The sequence below is a fragment of the Dasypus novemcinctus genome, chromosome 19 (assembly GCF_030445035.2).
Source record: "Dasypus novemcinctus isolate mDasNov1 chromosome 19, mDasNov1.1.hap2, whole genome shotgun sequence".
Lineage (NCBI taxonomy): Eukaryota > Metazoa > Chordata > Mammalia > Cingulata > Dasypodidae > Dasypus > Dasypus novemcinctus.
Genome location: NC_080691.1, coordinates 50,642,105 through 50,667,304, shown reverse-complemented (window position 1 = coordinate 50,667,304; position 25,200 = coordinate 50,642,105). Strand labels below are relative to the sequence as shown.

The 25,200-nt window shown below is 42.4% G+C and overlaps 1 non-coding gene across 1 annotated transcript; it reads left to right on the top strand.

The window, feature by feature from the left end:
* The first annotated feature begins 6,424 nt into the window (after nt 1-6,424).
* Nucleotides 6,425-6,531, top strand: LOC111762866 (U6 spliceosomal RNA). The gene has a single exon (XR_002795872.1). It is a non-coding gene; the product is annotated as a U6 spliceosomal RNA (small nuclear RNA).
* The last annotated feature ends 18,669 nt before the right edge of the window (nt 6,532-25,200 follow it).

Here is a 25,200-nt window from a genome sequence, read left to right as displayed (position 1 = left end):
CCAGAAGATGGCATACTTTAGTTGTCCTCTGAGATCAGGGCCTGCTGGGACTCTGTCAGCTGCAGTACTGACAAGATTGTCCTCTTAGAGGTTCCTGCCTGGAGGCTAAGAGCCTTGAAATTCACACCTTCACAGAGACAGTAATTCAGCCTTCACTGGTATCCCCCTCCCTTTTCTCAGGTAGGAAATAATTCCACTCCCCTCTGCATCCTCAGCAATCAATCCTGGTTGGTAGACAAGGAGGTTGGGAGGGTATTATCTCTTTAGCCCATTCCAGCTCCCAAGGCAGACAATGGTGTGGCCCACCCAGCCTGGAAGGGCTTGTGGGACAAAGCAGACCAAGTGTGTGGTCAGAAACTGAGTCAGCTGGTAGGCTGTCTCCCCTTTCCTGGGGAGGTGCATCCTCAAAACTCAGTCCTGGCTAGAAGAGAGGAGATTGCCAGGGTAGGATCTCTCCAGTCCTGTGCTGTCTCCCAGGGCAACCAACCGCATGGCCCCATCTAGCCTGGGAGGGCTGGTAGGACACAACAGACCCAGTCTGTAGATCAGAAACTGAGTCAGCCTTAGGGTGTGTCCCTCTGTCTTCCCTTTTCTGGGGCAATGGATCCCTGGAGCCCCCTTTGTAGCCGGCTCAGAGGCCTAGGAATTCTAGACTGTCTTTAGTGCAGGGAAGTAGCAGCTGCTGGTTTCAACTCAGTTTTGCCATCATCGCAATTACCCTCCTTTGTTCCTCTCTCTTCTGGACAGTGTCCAACCCTTGCCTGGTATCCTATACCCTAGATCTTTTTCCAGCCTGTCTTAGCCTCTCCCCTAGCTATTTTAATGGCAGAGTAGAGAGTTCCGTGTTTCTAATCTACAGTCTTCTTGGAAGTCCCACTATTTCTTCAAATATTGTCTCTACCCCTTTCTCTTTCTTCTAGAAGTGTCCCCGCGATGAGTATATTTGGTCCCTTGATGGTGTTCAAGAAGACTCTAGGCTCTGTTCACTTTCCTTCATTCTTTTCTCTTTCTGCTTCTCAAAATTAATCATTTACATTTATCTTCAAGGTCACTGACTTTCTTCTGAGAGCTCCAATCTGCTATTGAACACCTGTAGGAAATTCTTTGTCATTGTGAACTTCAGCTCTCTTTAGTTCCTCTTCATGATTTCTCTTTATCACAATTCTCTGTGTTCATCTAGTTTTTCTGATTTCCTTTAGCTCTTGGAGCATATTTAGGACTATTTTCAAAAGGCTGTGACTGGTGTTTCCAAGAGCTGGTTTCCTCATCGGTGATTTCTAATTTTTTATCCTGGTCCTTTGCACAAGCTATCACTTCCTGTTTATGCTTTGCAATCTTTTTGTTGCAATCTGGACAATTTTATATTTTAAGATGCTAACTCTGGAATTTACAGATTGAAGCATCTATTCCTTATGTCTGTGTTCAGGTAGTGTAATGACAGAGATTTCCTTGATCACCAGGAGTTAACAACAACAACAACCAAAAAAAACCTTTCCAGTCTTTCCAGATTGGTGTGTGTGAGAGCTGTTCTTCAGAGCCTGGCTGTTCTGGGTATAAAGAATAGCCCAAAGCAAAAGTATTAGGTCCTCTCCAGTCTTTTCTGCAACTGTCTCTTGTCCTGGGCATACATGTGTAACCCTAGGAATTTTCCCACTTACATGTAGATGAATATCCTCATTCTGCTAGGAAACAAGTGTTTCCTTATGGTCCCAGGTGCTACACAGTATGTCCCATGACCTGTAGTCCTTTGCACCAGTGACTGCAAACTGACTCTTCTCCTGTAGAGTTCTATAGGAGAGCTCTGTGAGTCACCTCCACATGTAGGGAAAATCTGGGATGGTAAGCCTACAATGAGTGTCCAGGTTCACCCTTCAGGCTGTCTCCAGGCATGGTGGAATGGACACGCATGAACCCTAGTATATGCACAAAGGCCATATACTCCAGAACTGGAACCAGAGACCTGATTAGAAACATGGGCTGGCTCTTTGCTGACCTGGTTAGGGGATGAGGGAAGGGCAAGCAAGGATGCCCTGAAACCCTACCATTTTTACCTTTTTCTCAGTTTGGTGCTCATTGGAACCCTTCAAAATTTTCCAGGGCTTTGAAAAAGATGTTCCTTCCAGTTCTTGCTTGTTGATTAAAGCTTCTGTAGAGGTACAGAGCCCTGCCTAGAGTGTCTTCTGCCACCATCCACCTTGTGGGGACAAGTCAAAGGGGAGGCAGAGGAAGGTGTTCAGACATGGGGGATAGGGTGTGCAGAGAGACAACCACATCTAGCACCAGTGGGGAAGGGGCTCTGCAAAGGGAATCACAGGTGTCCAAGAAGAGAGAGCTCTTAGAGAAGACCAAGTGTACACCAAAGTGCCCAGTAAAGGGCAGTCTCAGCTGAGACAGTGTGACAGAGAGAAAGAGGTGAGATCACCTATGTGTGAGTCACAGTCCTTTTGGAGGTGATGGGGAACAGGGCCCTATGGCTTTGTGGACTGTAAGCTGCCCATGCCGGTAGCACATGTGTGTAGACCTGGAACTGAAAGGCTTTTTAGAGATGGCCTGCGGGGAGGGAGTACTGGGTTCCCATCCTGGGGAGCTCTGCCACATTCCCCAATGGAACAGCAACAATCCCTAAAGTGCAAGGTCAGTGACCAGTGAAGAAGGATGTTCCAATGATGGACCTTTGATACTGATGACTATGCTTATGAGCCTGTTGTGCTTGAAATTTCAACTTGACTTAGTGTTCTAGGGTGCCTAAAAGTTACCTCCCAAGAGCCTACATGTTGCTCAAATGTGGCCACTCTCTGAGTCACACACAGCATATATATGCATTACCATCCCCCCCCCCCCAGCATGGGAAATGATTCCCAAGGATAATCATACCTGGCACTGAGGGATTACTACTGTAGCAGTTTGATATGGTTATGAAATCCAAAAATAGATATTGGATTATGTTTGTAATCTGATCTGTACCTGGGCATGATTGAGTTATGATTAGTTCCAACCAAGGGGTGGGGACTCACAGATAAAAGGCATGGCAAAGGACAGAGTTGAGGGATTCTGATGTTGAAGCTTTGTTGTTTGAGTTTGATGCTGAAAACTTAAGCTGGAGCCCCGGGAAGTAAACTAACAGAGGAAAGAGAAGCTAGCCCCAGGGAAAAAGGGATCATGAACACAGAGAGAAGCAAGACCTTCTAAGGGAGGAACCCAGGAAGCCTGAACTCTCACAGCTTTTGGCAGCCATCTTGCTCCAACAAGTGAAAATAGACTTTGGTGAGAGAAGTAAATTAATGTTTTATGGTCTGGTATCTGTAGGCTCCTACCTCAAATAAATACCCTTTATTAAAACCAACCAATTTCTGGCATTTGGCATCAGCACCCCTTTGGCTGACTAGTACAACCACCAAGCACCGGCTGGTGATGCAACTGGAAAAAGACCTTGTGTTGCAGGAAATCCCATCCACCAGTCATGTGTGATCAAAGCCCCCTCTCAATTGAGAGGTGGAGTGGGCATAGCCATCCCAGGGTCCTCAGGATGGGGGAATAAAATATGGACTACAGTGCACTTACTGGTATTCTACTATAGAATTATTGTGACTCTGCCAGTGGAAGAAATTATATCATTCATGTGGAGACAATGGCCAGTGGAGTTGCTGAAGGCAGGGAGAGGGAAAAAGAGATGTGATATGGGGACATTTTGGGGATTGGAGTTGTCCTGAAAGATATTGCAGGGACAGATGCAGGACATTATATGTCCTGCCATAACCCACTGAATAGACTAAGAGAGAGTGCAAACTACAATGTAAACTATAATCCATACTGTGTAGCAGTGCTCCAAATTGTATTCATCAAATGCAATGAACGTACCCATGTGATGAGCTGGCCCATGCCCAGTGCTGATGTGCACAGGCAGTGCCCTGCCACGCAGGGGAGTCCCCCAGGTGGGGAAGCCCCACGCACAAGGAGTACACCCTGTAAGGAGGGCTGCCCAGTGCAAAAGAGGTGCAGCCTGCCCAGGAGTGACGCCAAAAACACGGAGAGCTGATGCAGCAAAATGACACAACAAAAAGAGACAAAGATTCCCGATGCCACTGACAAGAATACAAGCAGACAAAGAAGAACACACAGCTAATGGACACAGAGAGCAGACAACTGGGGGAGGGGGAGAGAAGGAGAGAGAAGTAAATAAAAAATAAATCTTAAAAAAAATTAATAATAAATTACCGCACAAGCCAGAGAATAAAAATAAAATGACAGGGTAAGTGAATTGCAAACCATTTTGTTCTGATCATTTCTTAACTTTAAGAAATAGAGTAATTTAAAAACAGAATGTGAAGATGACAACCATTGAGAACCATCTGAAATGTCAGGCTCTGCCTTGTTGGTGTCTCCAGCTTCTCCCCTAATTGGCACAGGGATTTAACAGCAGAAAATATAACTGAGGCTGCCTTGTAGTCTTTTATAGAATTAGAGTCATTTGTACTCTGCTCTCATGTCAAGAGTAGTGGCAGATTCTACTGGCACATGCGAGCTTCTTAAAAGATGAGATTCTTTGGAAATGAAATTTTAAGTTAGTAGCAACTTAACTCTTTGTAAGTAATTCACCAGATATTACTGCTAAGGAGAAGGAGGAAGAAAAGGCCTTCTGGAAATCTTGCTCGTTTCTTATGAGATTTCTGGCACTGTGGGTTAAAAGAAGTGGAATATGTGTTTGGGAAAGTTAAATGACACAGCCTTCTGTGTTTATCTCTCTACTAACTTCATAAAAAAAATAGTCAAGGGAAGAGGATGTGGCTCAAGCAATTGAGACCCTGTGTGCCATATGGGAGGCCCCATGTTTGATTCCAGTAGCCTCCTGGTGAAGGCAAACTGGCCCACTCCACAGACAGCTGGTGCAGCAAGATGATGCAATAAAGGGCAACAAGTAGACACAGGAGAACACGCAGCAAATGGACACAGAGAGCAGACAGCATGCACAAATAGCAAGGAGGGATAAATCATTTTTAAAAAGTCTACAATTTACATGGGATAAAAAACAAAGTGTGTCACCATGAGGAAATTATCAGTGAATTCTCAGGTGACAAACCTACCTGCCCAGGGTCTAGAAATTCCAATGCAATGCTGACAGGATTCAGGAATCCAGGGCTCCAGAGCTGGAAACCACAGGAAGGGCTCCATGAGGAGTCATGTGAGGATTCACACAAATCCTTGCAGGCAGGTCAAGGGTTAGGATGCTAACCAAGAGAGAAATAAAGATTTGCCATTTTCTTCACAAGAAGATTGTGATGGTTTTTCTTCGAATCAAAAACTGTAGAGGATGTTGTAGCAGTTTGCTGTTATTTATGTACTACAGAAATAGATATGGATTGTGTTTGTAAACCAGTCTGCTCCTCTGGGCATATTAGATTGTATTAGATTCAGAGGTTTCACTTTTTACTTTATTAAATCAAGATTAGGGCTTTTTTTTTTTTTTTTTTTTTTTTTTACAATGTCATTAGGGTGACTCAGTTTGATTTCCCACCCCCACCCACTTTGTGGGCTATACAAACAGATGCTCAATAGAAGACAGGGAAGTAGATACACAGAGAAGGAGAGCACAGACAGTTTTGTTTTGGATGCTGGAGCCCTGGAGAGTTGAATAGTTCATCTGATATTTTGCATGTGAAGACACCAGAGTTCTGAAGAGCTGTGAAAGCCCAGAAAGAAACAAGACCCAGGGAGTGAGATGAGCCTTATGCAAGCCTGTAGGTGAGATCAGAAGCTGAGACCATGGATCCTAAGGAGGAAGAGGAAGGCTAAACCCTAGCAGAGATCAGATTCACCTTCCTCCAACATACGGCAACAGACTTCAGTGAGGGAAGTAACTTACTCATTATGGCCCATGACTATAAGATTTTACTCCAAATAAATACCCTTCATAAAAGCCAACATGGAAAGTAGATGTGGCTCAGGTGACTTGCTCTCACCTACCACATGGGAGGTCACTGGTTTGGATCCCAGTACCTCCTAAAGAAGAAAGTGAGCTGGCTCAATGGACAGGCATGGGAAACTGACACAGCAAGAGATACAAGAAAAAACATAATGAGAGACCCAACAAAGTAGGGAGCAGAGCTTTCTGGTGCCTCCTAAAAGATGACAGTGAGCTGACATGACAGACAGGTGTGGCGAGCTGATGCAGCAAGATGACAAGACACATGGGGAGGAAAAACATGAGAGACACAAGAGCAGGAAGTGGGGGTGGCTCAAATGAATAGGTACCTCCCTCCCACATGAGAGGACCCATGTTTGGCTCCCAGTACCTCCTAAAGAAACAAGGGAGGGAAACAAACACAGCAAGTGAAAAAATGAAAAACAAGAAGGGGGTGGAGAGAAATAAATAAATGTCAGGAAAAAAAAGGAAAGCCAAATAAAAGAAACTGCAATATGTAATACAGTGCTCACTTTGGTAGCACACACACTAAAACTAGAGCGATACAGAGAAGATTAGCATAGCCCCTACATAAGGATGACATGCAAATTCAAGAAGTGTTCATATTTTTTATTTACCACTGAGATTTTTATCAACTTTAACTGTTCTCAAAGCAGCCACTCACAGCTGAAATAGCATAGTAAAGAAGCAGTGTAACATAGGAAGCTGGAAGAGAGTAATTTTAATATGCTCATTATCTGGCTCAGACATCTGATTCTCTTTGTTTGGACTGAAGACAGATGAAGGAAAAACCTTGTTTTCGGAAAATCAAGCTGAACCAGTAATATTAAGTCATCTAAGACTATCCAATAAAGGACTCTTGTCCAATGTTATTGATAGTTTGCTTCAGATGACAGTAGACTCTAATTTTTCCAGCCTTTTCTGGAATCCTGTAGCAATATTTAATTTTTCATACTTCGTCTCTGTTGCTTCAAACCCCAAAGCTTGATCTTCAAATACCAGGAAAGCCTAGTGTTGTTCGATAAGAACTTTACAAAATCAAGAGTAATAAGAAGCACTTTCAACTCTTTACAATTCATCTGATGCTTCAAGAAATACCAAGAAAAACATGTCCATGTCTTTCTCTGTAAGAGCATGTCTTTCTCTGTAAGAACCTAAATGCAACTCTGTTCAATTTGGGTTTAGCAAAATGCAACTCCCTGATCTCCAATGCAAGCCATTAGACTGGCTTGTTAGTTTTACATATTATATATGTCTTCCATATTTGTAAAACTGTAAAATCATGAAAGTAAAATTCTACCAAGGGAAGCTATCAGTAGCATCATTTATCATGAAAGATAAATAGAAAGGTTTTTATTTTTAAACTGTTTAAATCTGTAGATACTATGGAATTTTTGGACTGTTTCAGTTCAACTAAGATAGTATTTAGATACAAAACAGAATTTCCAGATATGACACTTGGGGTACTTTTTATTAAAAATTTAAGAAATATTTTTTAAATTGTGGGATTATTAGGAATAAAATTGGTGTGCTTATATTGGGGAAAAAGTAATAAACATTGTTTAATTCCATCTATGCAAAATATGAATGCAAATAAATTACAGAGACAGAAATAGATTAGAAATTTTTATATGGCAGGGGAAGGATAGAGAGACTGAGAGGTGGCTACAAATGGGTACATTTTTTGTGCATCTGTTTTTGCTTTATGTTGTTTCCTTTTTTGGGGACTAAATGAAAATGCTCTAATATTGACTGAAGTGATGAATGCACAACTCTGTGATTATACCAAATGCCACTGATTATATACTTTACATGAACTGTATGGTTTATGAATATGTTTAAATAAGAATTTTTAAGGAAAAAATCCTCCCAACAAAGAAAAGCCCAGGACTACAAGGCTTCACAAATGAATTCTACCAGTCATTCCAAGAGGAATTAAAACCAGTCCTGCTCAGACTATTCCAAATAATTGAAGAGAACACTACCTAACTCATTCTATGAAGCCAACATTACCCTAACTCCATAGCAGATAAAGATACTAGACTAAAATAAAGCCAAAAGACCAATCTCTCTAATAAATATAAATGCAAAAATCCTGAATAAAATACTTTCAAATAGATTCCAACAGCACATCAAAGGAATTATACACCATGATCAAGTGGGTTTATCCCAGGTATGCATGGATGGTTCAACATAGGCAAATCAATTAATGTAATATTCCACAATAACAAATCAAAGGAGAAAAACCATATGATCATTTTGATTGACTCAGAAAAGTTATCTGACAAGGGAAGGGCAAGATGGCAACAAGTTAGGTGCTCTAAGAGTCAGCTCACCCTACAGTGCAGTTAGGAATCAGTCAGCTATTTTTTGTTGTTGTTAATTTTTTATTTTTTTAAAAGATACTAGAGTATATAGATGTTACATAAAAAATATACGGACTCCCTTATGCCCTGCTCCCCACATCACCTACATTTACCCTCTTTAACAATATCCTTCATTAGTGTGGTACATTCATTGCAATTGGTGAACATATATTTTTTTGAAGTACTGTCACTAAACGTGGATTTTAGTTCACATTGTAGTTTACACTCCCATACAATTCTGTAGGTTATGGCAAGATGTACAATGGCCTGTATCTGTCATTGCAATGTCATTCAGGACAATTCCCAAGCTCTGAAAATGTCCCCTTATTACACCTGCTATCCCTCTCCCTCATCTCATAACCTCCAGTGGTCACTGCCTCCACATCAGTGATATAAGGTCTTCCATTGCTAGAGTCACAATACCAGTAGAATACAGTAAGTCCACTCTCGGCCATATCGCATTCCCCAAGCTTGAGGGTTATGGTATGGTGATGTCCACTCCAACTTTAATTGAGAGGGGGCTTCAGTCCCATACAGCTAATGGATGGGACTCTCTTGCTTGCAGTTGTAGACTCTCATGGTTCCTTGGTATGGTGGTCATCCATCATCACCTCTTGTTTGTTGTCCTGGTGAGTCTAATGAACTGGAGAGTAGGTGGTGCAACTCCACTGAGGCTCAGGACCCAGCTGGCACATGGACAGCCCAAAGATTCAAATCTCTTGGGCATACACTTCCAATTCCAGCACCTACTATAGGTTCAAACAGAAGGGACCCAAGACCCATGAGTAGGGAAACCAAAACTGAGTCCAGTTCTGTCACGCTGAGCAGCACAAATCCCAAAGTATGGCCCAAAGGTAAGGCATCAAACTCATGAGCTAGCTGCCCTGACCATACTACCTGGGTGTCTCCAGAGCCCTCAGAACTACTTAATCACATGTTGGGGGTCCGGGAGATGAGGAGAGCATCCTGTCACATCCTTGGAAGAACAAAAGGAGGATACTGTCCATCTGCAGTGAAGATTCTTGAGTATAGCACATCCCCCACTGGCAGCTCAAGAGCTATTGCCCAGCTGGAGTGGGAAGCTCCATTTCCCAAAAATGGTGGAGGAACAGATGGTCACATGCTGAGTTTAGCCAGTGATTAGTAAAATAGGCTGGCTGAAGTCCAATACTAAGAACAGCTGAAGTTTGAACCTAAGATGGAAAGAGATGGGCAGCCTCCATTTATCACCACCTTCCAGCTTCTGATGGGAAGCCGGGCTCACTGAAAATCACAGTGATGGTAGGGACTGGCTTCTTTCCACCCAGATCAATTTATTGCCCTAGCCTGGCTTCCAGCCCCATTCCTGATGGGAGTAAGCTAAGGGGACTTGCACCAGCCTCTCCAGGCACCTATAGACGCTTTCAGCCTACACAAATTATATTGCTGGGTGCCCATGTGACAGCATGCCTTCCTCCAATAGAAAAGGAGTGTAGGCAGTGTTTCCTCAGCATCTCTGGGGTTCTGCAGGCAATTTGGCCCATAGGGCCTAGATGTTTGGACACCAGTGGCTCCATCCCTGCCTGCCTGATAGGATGGTGTGGGAGGCAGTGTTTTCCCAGAGCCTCTGGGCAACTGCAGCTGCATTTGGCCTGCATGAACTAGACTGTTGGACACTTCTGTGGCTCCATCCCTGCCTCTCACAGGGAGAAGGAGGCTAGACACCCTCAGGCTCAATGACCAACTGCAGTCATTTATGGCTCACACAGACAAGGCTGTTGCGTACATCCCCACCCATGACAAGGAAGAAGAGGGGCAGTGATTCCTGAGTTTCTCTGGGCACTGAAATTACCTTTAGCCTGCACAGACAAGACTGTTGGGCACACCTGTGGCTCTATCCTCACCCCTGGCAGGGGACAAATGTCAGGTGCTCCATCAGTCTATCTGAGCAACTGCAAGCAGTTTTGACCTTCGTGGTTTAATTTACTGCCCACACCTGCAGCTCCATTCCCACCCCAGCAGTAGAGGAAGGGGTATGGCAATTCATCAGTCTCTCCAGGCAACTATATTAATATTAGGTCTTGGATTGCACAGACTAGATTACTGCACACAGCTGTCATTCAGTTCCTTCTCCTTGCAGGAGCAAAAGCTGGAAGAAGCTTCATCAGTTCCTGGGGCAACATGGGCAACTTTAGCCACCATGGCTTACAGTACCAACTGCCTCCATGGCTCTTCTCCACAACTATCAAGTGAGGAAGTGCAAGAAAAAAGATGAAGAACTGAAAAAAAATTTAGAGTGGCTAAACACAAGGCATTATGAAGTTCCAAATTATGTCAAACCAAGTATCAAAGAAGGGCTGTAGCACAAAGCCAATCAAACAGAAAGCCCTAGAGTAAAGAGAGAAAATGAGCCCAGAATAAATATACCAAGTAAATCAGGTGCTAAAATTCCAACAAATATTTACCACCCAAACCAAGAAACAAGATAGGGACCAAAGGAAAAAACTAAGCCTCCAGATGACATAAAGGAGTTGAGAAAACTAATCATAGATGTTCAAGGAAATCTCCTTAATAAATCCAATGAGATGGCTAAAGAGATTAAAGATACTAAGATGACACTGGATGAGCACAAGGAAGACTTCAAAAGCATACATAGAAAAGCAGCAGATCTTATAGGAATGAAAGACACAATGAAGGAAATTGCAAATACACTGGAGGCATATAACAAGATTTGAAGGGGCAGAAGAAAGGATCACTAAGCTTGAAAACAGGGGCTCCAAAAGCAAACATACAAAAAGAACAGATAAAGAAAAGAATGGAAAAAAATTGAACAGAGTCTAAGAGAACTAAATTACAGCAAGAGACATAAAAACATGCTTGTCATGGGTGTCCCAGAAGGAGAAGAAAAGGGAAAAGAGGCAGAAGGAATATTGAGGAAATAATGGTAGTGGATTTCCAAACTCAATTGAAAGACATAGATATCCCTTCCCAGGCCAAGAAGCACAACATACTCCCATCCAAATAGACATCCTCCAGGACACATACTAACCAGAATGTCAAATGACAAAAATAAAAAGAGAATCCTCAGAGCAGCAAGAAAAAAGGAATTCATCACATACAAGGGATGCCCAATGAGATGAAATGCTGATTTCTCATCAGAACCCATGATACACTTAAGATACTGAAAGAAAAAAACTGCCAGGGAAACGGACTTTGGCCCAGTGGTTAGGGCGTCCGTCTACCATATGGGAGGTCCGCGGTTCAAACCCTGGGCCTCCTCGACCCGTGTGGAGCTGGCCATGCGCAGTGCTGATGCGCGCAAGGAGTGCCGTGCCATGCAAGGGTGTCCCCCGCGTGGGGGAGCCCCCATGCGCAAGGAGTGCACCCGTGAGGAAAGCAGCCCAGCATGAAAAGAAAGAGCAGCCTGCCCAGGAATGGCGCCGCCCACACTTCCTGTGCCGCTGACGACAACAGAAGCGGACAAAGAAACAAAAGCAGACAAAGAAACAAGACACAACAAATAGACACCAAGAACAGACAACCAGGGGAGGGGGGGAAATTAAATAAATAAATAAAATCTTTTTTAAAAAAAATTAAAAAAAAAAAAACTGCCAGCCAAGAATCTTATAGCCAGTAAGACTGTCTTTCAAAGGAAGTGGACTTGGCCCAGTGGATAGGGTGTTTGTCTACCACATGGGAGATCCACAGTTCAAACCCCAGGCCTCTTTGACCCATGTGGAGCTGGGCCACATGCAGTGTTGATGTGCGCAAGGAGTGCCATGCCACGCAGGCATGTCCCCTGCATGGGGGAGCCCCATGCACAAGGAATGTGCCCCGTAAAGAGAGCTACCCAGCACAAAATAAATACAGCCTGCCCAGGAGTGGTGCTGCACACACAGAGAGTTGACACAGCAAGATGATGAAACAAAAAGAAACACAGATTCCCAGTGCCACCGATAATGATAGAAGTGGTCACAGAAGAACACACAGTGAAAGGACACAGAGAGCAGACAACTGGGGGGGGGGTAGGAGGGGAGAAAAATTTAAAAAATAAGACTGTCTTTCAAAAATGAGGGCGTTTAGAATATTTACAGATAAATAGAAACTGAAGGAGTGTGTAACCAAGAGACAGGCTTTGTAGGAAACACTAAAGGGAGTGCTACAGCCTGAAAAGAGAAGACAGGAGAGAGAGACATGGAAGAAATTATAGAAAGGAAGATTATATCAGTAAAAATATGGAAGTGTCTATCAAATGATGAATGGATAAACAAAATGTGCTTTATACATATGATGGAACATTATTTCACTATAAGAAAAAATGGAGTCCTGATGTATGTGACAATGTGGATGAACCCTGAGGACATTATGTTGAGTGAAATAACTCAGACAAAGAAGGACAAATATGGGATGATCTCACTAGTATGAACTAAATATAATGAGCAATCTCATGGAGTTAATATCTAGAATATGGTTCACCAGAAGATAGAATGAGGGTAGAAAATTGGGAGCTGACACTTATTTCGTGTAGAATTTGTAATAACACTGATTGCAAATGTTTGGAAATGGAGAGAGAGGTGATGATAGCACATTAGAGTGGGTGTAATTAACAGTGTTGATATGAGGGTGGGATTGTGGTTGAAAGGGCAAGTTTAGGGTCATGTATGTCACTAAAAGGAAAGCTAGAGGATGAAACATGGGACTGTGTAACATAGTGAGCCCTGTTGTGAATGATGACTATGGTCAGTGGTACAAATATAAGAATGCTCTTCCATGAATTAAAACAACTGTATGTTACAATTACAAGGTCGTGGCAGTTTGAAATTCCTACATGAATCCCAAAAACAGAAAGATTGTTTCTGAACTAATCAATTCATGTGGGTGTGAGACACTGTCACTGGACTACATCAATGAGGCATGACTCAGATTGAGGCTCTTCTCTCTGGCTGGGTCTGGAGACTCCCAGCAAAAAGAAGTTGCCATAATTGATCGTGCAATGTGAGAAAAAGGACTAAGTTTCACCCACAGCTGAGATGCAAGAGAGAAGTCCCTGAGGGGCTCAAAGAGCTGAATCCCAGGGAGAGATGAGCTATATGCCTGATAGCTTCTAGCTAACTCAGGAAGAAATTGGAGCAGCCTATTCTGATAGAGGAGACCCAGAAAGAGACAAGCCATATGCCTGGTTGCCCACAGCTGTGCTCCAGAAGAAAGTAGATTCCATAGGGGAAGGAAGAGAACTCTGCAGAGATCAATGTCCATCTTGCTTCTCCACGTGGCTGAACAACAGGATCAACAGTAGCCAACTATGGTGGAAAACAACTCTGATGGTGCCTTGATTTGGATATTTTGCAACCTTGAAACTGTAAGCATTTACCCCTAACAAATCATCTAATAATCCAACACATTTCTGGTAATTTGCATTGGTAGCCTTTGGCAAACTAAACAATATTAATAATAGCATGATATGGGGACAAAAATATACCTAAAGCAAACTATGGACTGTAGTGAGTAGAATATATTAATATTTACAATGATATTGATAAACTTTTCTTTAAATTGATCAGGAAAAAGAAGACACAAAGTGCTAATATCAGGAATGAGAAGGAACGTTTTACTGATCTTACAGATGTTAAAATGATGACAAGGGAAATTATGGAAACTCACACAAGAAGAGAGAACCAGAATAAAATAAAATAGACAATTAAAATGGCCATATCAGGAAGTGGATTTGACCCAATGAATAGGGCATCCACCTACCACATGGAAGGTCCAAGGTTCAAACCCAGGGCCTCCTGACCCATGTAATGAGCTATCCCACGCACAGTGCTGATGAATGCAAGGAGTGCAGTGTCACGTAGGGGTGTCCCCCGCATATGGGAGCCCCATGCGCAAGGAGTGCACTGCATAAGGAGAGCCACCCCATATGAAACAAGTGCAGCCTGCCCAGGAATGGCACCCCATACAAGGAGAGCTGACACAGTAAGATGAAGCAACAAAAAGAGACACAAATTCCAGGTGCCACTAAAAAGAATACAAGTGGATACAGAAGAACATACAGCAAATGGACACAGCAGACAACTGGGAGGGAAGGAGGGAGAAATAAAAAATAAATTAAAAAAAAAAAGGCCCTATCATGATCCAGTTCACTTAAAGGGTATTATATTTACACAATGTAATTAAGATCACATTACAGTTCAGAAATCTTAGGCTATTTTCAGTTGTTTATAATTTTCTAGACTGGGTTTAGTACCCCCTGGCTCATAAGAGGAACAGTCTAGAAGCCCAGAAATTCTACTTCTGCCTTATCCTTAGTAGGCCTAAGGAAACTGGCTAAGTTATAGCTAACAAACTAAATCTTATTCTAACCAAACTGGAGTACTGAGACAGAAAAAAAAATTACCCTTAGTTTTCAGCATGGACTGCCCTCAGGGACAAATTCTTCAGAAAGTAATCAACATGTGATAAGGCTCATAGATACATAAAGTAGGATTAGACACAATTTCTGCTGCTGGGATTACCTTTAAATTCATCTTGAGATGCAAATCCTTCTAACAACACAAAGGAAAAGCGCCTGAATGCCCAACATTTGCTCAGAGAAATATCCGTACAAGTTATTTGAGCTTATATTCACAACAATATCACACATCTCCCCCCTACCAGGAAAATTTCCTGATTAAATTAGTTCAAGTTAAATTAGAACTTTTAAAGTCATCTTCAGGCATTTCAACTTGAAAAGATCATCTCATCCCAACAAAAACATGGCTGATAGCTCTTTTGACAGTATTACTTAATCATGTTCATTTTTTTCCTTTTTTTAAGACAAAGCTTTTGCTAAAAATAACAGCTCTTAAAAATGGTGAACTCCACAAATTTCTTCTAATCCTGAAACACCTGTTGACATAGTGGGTAAAAGAGGATCCCTTTCCTTTACATGTGGAATAATTCCTCTCTAAAGAAACATAAAAATAAAACAAACATTTGAGCAGCTTGTTTTCAACTGTGCAATGATCAATAAAAGCAGCCTCTACACCAACTTTAAAAAAAAGTTTTTAAAATTTATTGTAATATATCACTGATACATAACCATAAACAATAAATGTATAATAGTTGTGAACTTACAAAACAAACACATAACATGAAACAAACATATATAACATCTCATCCTACCACCAATAACTTGCATTGTTGGGTTTTTTTTAAAGATTTATTGTATTTTATATCTCTCCCCTTCTGCCCCACCCCAGTTGTCTGTTCTCTGTGTCCATTTGCCATGTGTTCTTGTTTTTGTCCGCTTCTGTTGTTGTTCAACGGCACAGGAATCTATGTCTCTTTCTGTTGCATCATCTCGCTGTGTCAGCTCTCTGTGTGTGTGGCACCATTCCTGGGCAGGTTGCACTTTCTGTCACACTGGGTGGCTCTCATTATGGGGCGCACGCCTTGTGTGTGGGGCTCCCCTATGTGGGGGACACCCCTCCATGGCATGGCACTCCTTGTGCCCATCAGCACTGTGTGTGGGCCAGCTCCACATGGGTCAAGTATGCCCGGGGTTTGAACCACGGACCTCCCATGTGGAGATGAACACCCTATCCACTGGGCCAAGTCCGCTTCCCTACTTGCATTGTTTATAAACCTTTTTAACTAATGATTAAAAGAGCATTGTCAAATATTACTACTAAACAAAGTATTTTCCCCTAACCAATCCTAATATCTTTATATCATTTATATATAAACATACATAGACAATTAAGTGTATAATAAAAGTTTTGTACTTACAAAGCAAACATGCACAACATCATACAGAAGTCCCACACAACAAACCTCCACCAACAACTTGCATTGTCATGAGACATTTGTTACAAACTATGAAAGAACACTGTCAAAACCCTACTACTAATCATAGCTCTTATCTTACATTTGGTGTTTTTTTCCCCAACCAACCCTATTATTATTTTTTAAATATAATTTTTATGACAAGTTGTAAACTTATAAAACAATCATGCACATGCACAGAATTCCCAAACAACACCCCTCCATCAACACACCACAATATGGTGTGTCATTTTCAACAGATAAAATAATATCATCTGATTTTTGCCATGTCCATAGTGTCCATTTGGCTCACATTTTCCATACCACCTCAGTATTGACACAGTACATCTTTTGCAAAGATGCAAGAATATTATATATGTACTACTAACCACAGTCCATAGGTCACTCCAGCTGTATTTTTCTAATCTTCTTCACATTCCCAACACCCTGCAGTACTGATATACATTTGTTCTAGCTAACAAAGAACACTATTGGATCTATACCATCAACCACAATTCTCACCCACCTCTTGGTTTATTGTGCTATCCAGTTCCTAGATTATTCTCAAGAATCTGTCAAATAGCATTTACATAACTAGACTACCATTTTTAGTCACATCCCCACTTATAAACTAGCCGTTACTCACTGTGTTACCATCCACTCTATACATTTCCACATTTTTACAGTAAAGCTAATTAAAATTTCTACACACATTAAACATCAGTAGTCCACTCAGTCCTCTTATCTCCTTTAAGAATCCACCACCTACTATCAGGTCTTGAAGATATTTTCCAAAAATTTCTTCTCAAACTTTCATGACCCCTGCTTTTATTTTAGTCTTTTGATCCAGTTTGAGTTAATTTTTGGATAAGGTGTGAGATAGGGGTCCTCTTTCCTTTCAGCTATGGATGTCCAATTCTTTTAGCACCATTTGTTGATTGTTCTGCCTGCAATGTGTGAGTTTCACAGGCTAGTCAAAAATCACTTGACCATACCTGTCAGGGTCTGTTTCCGAACCATAAATTTTGTTCCATTGGTCTATTGTGTCTGTCTTTAGGCCAGTACCATGCTGTTTTTACTGCTATAGGTAGGTATGATGATTTAAAACCTGGAGATGAGGGTTCACTTTTCCTTTTTATGATGTTTCTGGTTATTCAGGACTCCTTACCCTTCCAAATAAATTTAATGATTGTGTTTTCAATTTTTTCTTTAATTCTGGTGGAATTTTTATCGGGATTGCATTAAATCTGTATATCAATTTGATTAGAATTGGCATTTAATGATATTTAGTCTTCCAATCCATGAGCATGGAATGTTCTTCCAGTTATTCAGGGATTTTTAAAAATTTGTTTTAACATTGAGTTTCAGTTTCCTGAATACAAGTGCTTTACATCATTGGTTAAGTTTATTCCTGACTATTTTAGTTTTATCTCTCATATTTTATTTCACCACCATTTTGACACTTTCAGTTACTTTTATTGATATAATCTTCACTTCTAGACTCTCTTCCAGACCTCTCTCTCCTGTCTTTTCTTTTCAGGCTCTAGCACACCCTTTAGCATTTCCTGAAATTCTGGTCTCTTGCTTAGAAATTCTCTCACTTTCTGCTTATCTGTAAATATTCTAATTTTGCCCTCATTTTTGAAAGACACTCTTGCCAGATATAAGATTCTTGGCTGGAAGTTTTTCTCTTGTAGTATCTTAACTATATCAGACCACTGATTTCTTGCCTCCACGGTTTCTGGTGAGAAATCAGCACTTAATCTTATTGGATATCTCTTATATGTTACACAATGCTTTTCTCTTGCTGCTCTCAGAATTCTCTCCTTGTCTTTGGCCTTTGACATTCTGATGAATATGTGTCTTGGAGTTGGTCTATTTGGATTTTTTCTGTGGGAGTACATTGTGCTCCTTGGACAGGGATATCAATGTCCTTCAGTAGGGTTGGGAAATTTACTACCATTATTTCTTTAACTATTCCTTCAGACCCTTTTCCCTTCTCTTCTCCTTCTGGGACAACCATGACATGTATGCTTGCACACCTTTTGCTGTCATTTAGTTCCCTGAGAGCTTGTTCAATTTTTTCCATTATTTTCTTCATCTGTTCTTTTGTATATTCACTTTCAGAGGCCATTTCTTCAAGCTCACCAATCCTTTCTTCTGCCTCCTCAAATCAGCTATTATATGATTCCAATGTTTTTTTAATTTCATTGATTCCACCTTTCATTCCCATAAGATCTGCTATTTTTCTATGTATGCTTTCAAATTCTTCTTTGTGCTCATCCAATGTCTTCTTAATATCCTTAATGTCTTTAGCCATCTCATTGAATTTATTAAGGGGATTTGTTGGAACATCTATGACTAGTTGTCTCAACTCCTTTATGTCACCTGGAGGCTTATCTTGTTCCTTTAACTGGGCCATAGCTTCCTGTTTCTTGGTGTGGAATAATCCACATGCAGGCCTAGACTGTAGTTGCCCAGAGAGACTGATGAAGCTTCACATCCCTTTCTTCCCTGTCTGGGGCAGGGATGGAGCTGCAGGTATGGGCAGCAACCTATGCAGTGCAGGTCCAAGGTGACCACAGTTGCCCTGGTAGACTTCTGATTTTCAGTCTATGCCAGCCAAAGTTCCCTGCAGTTACCTATGTAGGCTGGTGCAGGGCTCCTCAACCTCCACACCCCTAGAGGTGGGGCTGAAGCCTAGGTTAGGGCTGCAGGCTGATCTGTGTGAAAGAATCTGGTTACTGCCAACACTGAGAGTTTAAGTCAGCCCAGCTTCCCCTCAGGCTGGGGGCAGAGTCAGAATGGCAGCTACTGGCCTTTCTGGCTTGGGCTGGTTCTCACCCCAGCTGTTCCCAGGGTTATCTCTTAGCCAGCAAAGTCTCCCAATCAGTAGCCATAATTGGCAGCCAATGGTCTCATCCTCCCCTATTTCTGGGAAATGGGGCTTCCAATTCCCATCACATAACAGCTCCTGGGGCATCTTGTGTACCAGAGTAGGATGATCACCAACATCCTTGGTTTGGCGGTAATTTCCCGGAGAGGCTCCCGCAGGTCCCCACAGCTTCCTCCCTGCTGGAGATGGCACTGGGGCCTAGGCTAGACCTGCAATATGATCTGAATGGAAAGAAGCCAGTCCCCACCAGCACTGGGATTCTCAGCCCACCCCGCTTCCCTTAACTCCAGGCATGGAGTTAAGATGGCAACTCCTGGCCTCTTTCTGACCTGGACAGGCTCAAACCTTAGCTGTTCTCAGGATCATACTGTAGCCCACTGAATTTCCTCATCATAGCTGAAATTGGTGCCCAACCAGCTCTTCCTGCCCCATTTTGGGGAAGTGGAGCTTTCAGTTCCAGTCACGGAAGAGCTCCTGAGGCGGCTTGTGCTTCCGGTAGAGGATGGGCTCCAGCCTCTGTGACATGGAGTGCTCTATATACGAGTCTTCTCTACAGATGGGCAGTCTCCTTCCACCCCAAGGACATTGCAGGATGCTCTTCTGGCCTCCTGGAGCCCCCAAGCAGGTGCTTCAGTTAGCTCCAGAGAGCTCTGGGTGTTTGCTAACTGCCCTGTAGCAGGAGCTGACTCTTGGCGCTCCTTATGCAGCCACCATCTTGCTGATTCTCCCTCTATACCAAGTTTTACAATGGGTGAGTACACAAGTTTGCTTTGTTCATTATATAATAATATGTTTTTAGGAGGTCATACATGCAAAGTAGGCACTCAACCACTGAGCTACACCCGCTCTCCAGTCAGTAAGTTTTTATAAAGTTTGGAGGGGTGAGAGGAAGTTGAGGTTCAGTGGTGACCTGCCATCAGGCACAGTTAATCGGGGACAAATGGTACTTGACCTGGACCTTGCAAAGTCCTGTCAAGAGTCCTTCTGGCCTCTGTCCACATAAGCTGTCTCTTGGGCATCCCTTGTTTTGGATGTGCACAAAAACAGCAGTGTTGATTGGGTTCCAAGAATGTGTAATTTATTAATTCAACAAGTGCCCAGCAGAAGCCTGCCCTGCTGTGGGGAAACAAGAATTCTCATTTATGATGGATGGAAGGGAATCTGACAGCATCTATGAAATCAGAGCCACCCCACTCCTGGCATCCATCCCAGGTACACAGACACATGTAAGATGTGGCATCCACTCAGGTGACTCAATGCAGCTTTATGTGTCCAGTGAGGGGGAACTGTTGGAATAACCTAAGGTCAGGCCACTCAATGGACTATTGAGCAGCTGAAAACAATTCACATCTTCATATATGCTGATTCAGGGAACTCCAGAATTTTTGTGCAATGAAAAAATAAGGTAGAATTGTAGGTACGATGTGCCACCTTTCATGCAAAAAAAGGAGTGGAATACCCCTATCTATCACAATTGCATTAAAAATAACCATGGAGCCTAGAGTGATTACAACTGAAAGTGGGAAGATTGCATCCAGCATCCATGTGGAATCTGAGCCTCCTCTTGACATAGAGGTGCAATGGACACAACCAATCCAGTGTCCACATAGAAAAGGTGACATTGGATTGGGAAAAGTGGATATGGTGGCTGATGGGTATGGGGAAAGGCAGGAAGAGATGAGAGGTGGAGGCGTCTTTGGGACATGGAGCTGCCCTGGATGGTGCTTCAGGGGCAATCACCGGACATTGTAAATCCTCACAGGGCCCACTGGATGGAATGGGGGAGAGTATGGGCCATGATGTGGACCCTTGACCATGAGGTGCAGAGGTGCCCAGGGATGTGCTTACCAAGTGCAATGGATGTGTCATGATGATGGGAATGAGTGTTGCTGGGGGGGGAGAGGTGGGGTGGGGGTGGTGGGGTTGAATGGGACCTCATATATATATATTTTTTTAATGTAATATTATTACAAAGTCAATAAAAAAATAATAAAAGGAGGTATAAACTAAAATATTATCAAATGGAGAAAGCAAGACTTCTCAGCTCATACCGTTTTCTGCAGGTCTCTTTCTAGACGGTATAAACTTTGCCTATTGCATTCAGTGCCTCAAACAGGAGAGACAAATAGGAGAGAGGAGGTGCAGAAGCGCCCCTTTACTTCCGTTGCTCGTCCTCCCATGCTGAGGATATCGCGCGGGGATACTGATAGCAATTGGCCAGTTTAATTCTTATGGCGAGGTCCTCCTTCTAATTGGTCCTCGATTTGCGCGGGAAGCGGTGGCCACGCGGGAGTCTGCACGGAGGGAGCTTACCCAGACTGAACCCTGTACAGTCAGCCACATGCAAAATGTGACCATGCTCTGAGGTTTTACAGGGGCGTGAGAAGTTATGAGAATTAGTAGCTGTGAAAGGGCTTTGAACTCTGCGTGTGCAAACACGTTAGTGCTCAGCTGCTTAGCACTTTAAAACCCAGCTCCGCCCTCAAGGGCAGACATGTTGCCCCCATCTTGCAAGATCACGTGATGCATCCCCCAAGATGACTTCCAGAAGGGAAGTGGGGAGGGAAGCTCCAGGAGAATGAGAGAAGCATTAAGTGTACCCCTCCAAAGGCTTAGGGACCTGACAGGGAGGGGAGGCCTTGAAGAATCATGAGAGATTTCCAGGCAGCAAAGGGGGAGGGCAAGCATGGGGACAGGGAGATGTGCGAGCTAAAGGTTCTACCACCTATCTGGGCTGCTGTGAAGTGGGTGATACTTGAGGTATTGGGTATGTGGTGCTGGCATGACCGTGACAAGACCAAGGAGTTTGATTTTGTCCAGTGGGCTGGAGCTGGACAGTAACAGAAGTGGGTTGGAAACAGGTTGGACTGGCAGATTTGGGGCAGTAAATGGCTGCAGCCTGAAGCAGGGGAGAGGATGAGGCAGGAGATCCCATAGGGATCATTTCAGGAAGCCAAAGAATTATACATTCACACAAACACACACACTTTGCTAAAAGGACACACAACATATAAAGATGTAATATGAGACCATAACAATGTAAAGAGGAGGGATGGGATATATAGAAGTAGAGAGTTTGTATAGTACTGAAACTAGTTGGTACTAGTTAAACTAGGTTGTTATTAGTTTAAGATGTTCATTGAAAATAGAAAGAAAACCACTAATAAAACAACTAAAAATACGTAGAAGAGGAAAAGAGAAGTGGATTGATAAAGCAATTAAATACAAAAAAGTGGAGTAAATGTGGCTCAAGCACTTGGGCATCCAGCTCCCACATGGGAGGTCCCCGGCTCAGTTCCTGGTGCCTCCTCAAGAAAAAACATACAGACAATGATCAGACAACAAGGGAAAAAAATAAACAACAATGAGCATCAGAGGAGGAAGATATCATGGGAGTGGAGGTGGGGAAGGAATTTGAAAAAGGCAGTAATGGAATAATTGGGGAACAAAAACATAAAACACAGAAAACAAATGGCTGTATGACAGAAGTAAAACCTTTCTGCTCAGTTATAACCTTGTATGTCCATGGATTAAACTACCCTATTAAAAGGCAGGAATTGGTAGACTGGGTGATAGAGCATGATCCATCTATATGCTGTCTATAAGAGACTCACTTTAGATACAAAACACAAAGACACTGTCAGTAAAGGGTGAAAAAAAATACTTCATGCAAAGAGTAATCAAAAGAGAACAGGAGTCAGTATAACAGTCTTAGAAAGAATACACTATAAATAAAAAGATAAGGGAGCAGATGTGGATCAAGTGGTTGAGCTCCTGCCTCCCACACATGAGGTTCCAGATTCAGTTCCTTGTGGCTCTTGAAAAAACAAAAGCAAGCAATCAGTGAAACAAAACAAAACAACTGAGGGAAGCCAATGTGGCTCAGTGGTTGAATGCCAGCTGCCCACATAAGAGGTCCCATGTTCAATCCCCCTGCCCCCGTACCTCAAAAAAAATAAAAATTACATGAGAAAAAGAAGAGGATTTTATATTGATAAAAAGATTCAATCAAACAAAAAGATATAACAATTGTAAACATATATGAACCTCACAACAGAGTCCCAAACATATGATGCTATATGGCAAAAAATGGAAAGATGAAATAGATAGTGCTACAATAAAAGTTGGAAACTTCAATACACAACTTTCAATAATTAGTAGAGGAGGCAGAACAAGATGGCATCCAAGTAAGTGCACCCTCGCCATCTCTCCTGCAAAAAACCGGCCGAGTGGGGACAGAATCCTGCCCGAGTGAGCTGTTTTGGGAACCCAAAAAGCAGGAGGTTTCTGGACATCGATCTGGAGAGAGTGCAACAAAAGGAGTGTAGTCTCAAGGTAAAAACAGGGTTTTCTGACACTTGTGTCTGAAGCTGTCAGAAGACTAAACCCTTCCCCTAGGGCTGATAGTTGCAGCATCACCTAAACACTGCCGGTGACATACTGGCATTCCCGAGCACCTTGCTCCCCAAATCTGTGTTCCCTGAGCCCATGTTCCCTGAGCCCGCATTTCCTGAACCCAGATCTCCCCAAACCATGGCATTCCCGAACCCGCTGGGCTCGGAAAATCTCCGAGAGTGGGAGGGTTCTGGTGAGAGCTGCAGAGGGGCCCGACAAGTGTGGGTTCAATTGTCTGGACCCACTTTTTTGAGCTTGGGGGAGCATGCTATTTGGCTTCAGGACAGGCTAGGAAGATAGGAGAGGTGAATTTTCTGAGGCTCCCTGATTTAACTAAATGCCCTGGTATAGAGAAAATTGGTCTGGGAGAAATTGGAGTAAGGCAATTAACTAGTCCTGAGCAACACACCTAAGGAAGAGGGACAGTACTACGTGCTTGCTAGGCTTCCAACAGCATATTTAGGGTTCCCAGCAAGTTGTGGGTGCTAGCTCTCAAAGAGACTGAGAATCATTATTTTCTGTGGTGAGTTGGTTTGGCAGGGTCCCATGTGAATCTTGGAGAGGAGCTCTCACCCGGGCTTCCTGCTACCCTGGGAAAGAGAGAAATGAGGAAGGGAGAAAGGGGGAAGGACAGATTCCTAAGTAGTTTATTCAGATGTAAAGACAACTCCTTGCTTGAGGGCTTATCTGTTTTCTTTCTTTTGTTGTTGTTCACTTGTTTTCGTGTGTTTTCTTCCTTTTATCCTCCACTGACCTTTTTCTTTTCTTTTCTTTTTTTCTATTAAGTGCTGCACAGTGTTTCTTGTTTATAGTGCATCCTCATTCTCAATTTCCTCTTTTCTGTGTGTACTGATTTTGGCTTTGAATGCTATCACCTTTCCTTCACATCTTTCTGTCTTCCATCTTCTGTTGTTGCTCTTACATTCCACCTCTCTTGTATAACCCCCAATTTTTCCTACTTTTTATTTCTAACACTTCTATTCTGTTTTCTATCTTTTATTCACTTTTTTGTTATTGTCCTTTATTTTCTCTTTCCCTCTCTTCTGATCACACTGGCTTTTAAATTCATACTATATTTTTCTCCATATTCAGTTTCCCATCTCATTGTAGGTTCTCCACTTTCTTACTGTTACAACTCTACACAGTGTACATGAGTTGAATATTCATTCTCCTATGTCTTACATGATTCTTCTGCTAATATTTACTATCAATACTGCTATTATGCTTTTTCTTTTCTTACCTCTTTTGCTTTCCTTGGCCCTAATCATTTTCTTTCAAGGGAACTTAGGCAACAACAGGGAAATAGAATAAGAAGAACAAAGTGTCAAAGAGAAGACAACACACACAAACAGTACCTAAATAAACCCCAAGACTAGATGGAGAAGTTAATCAACTGAACAAACCCATCAAGAATATGATGACCAGATAGCAACAAAAAAGTACAAGCTATACCAATAATCAGGAAGACATGGCTAAAGCAATGAACAAACTAAAAACCAGAAAGAGGAGCAGAACATCAAACATCATATCAAAGTTCTCCAGACAAATACCATGGGCCAAATTAATAAAGACAAGGAAGAGATTCGGGATATTAAGAAAACACTTGGAGAGCATACAGAAGAAATTGTAAACATACCCAAAAGATGACAGATATGATGGTGATGAATGCCACAATCCAAGAAATCAAAACTACACTCTCAGCAAATAACAGAAGATTTGAAGAGACAGAGGAAAGAATTAGTGATATGGAAGACCAGTACCTCTGAAATCAAAGAGATAGCAGAATTGATAGATAAAACGATAGAAAAAAAAAAAAATCCAGCAGTGTCTTAGGGATC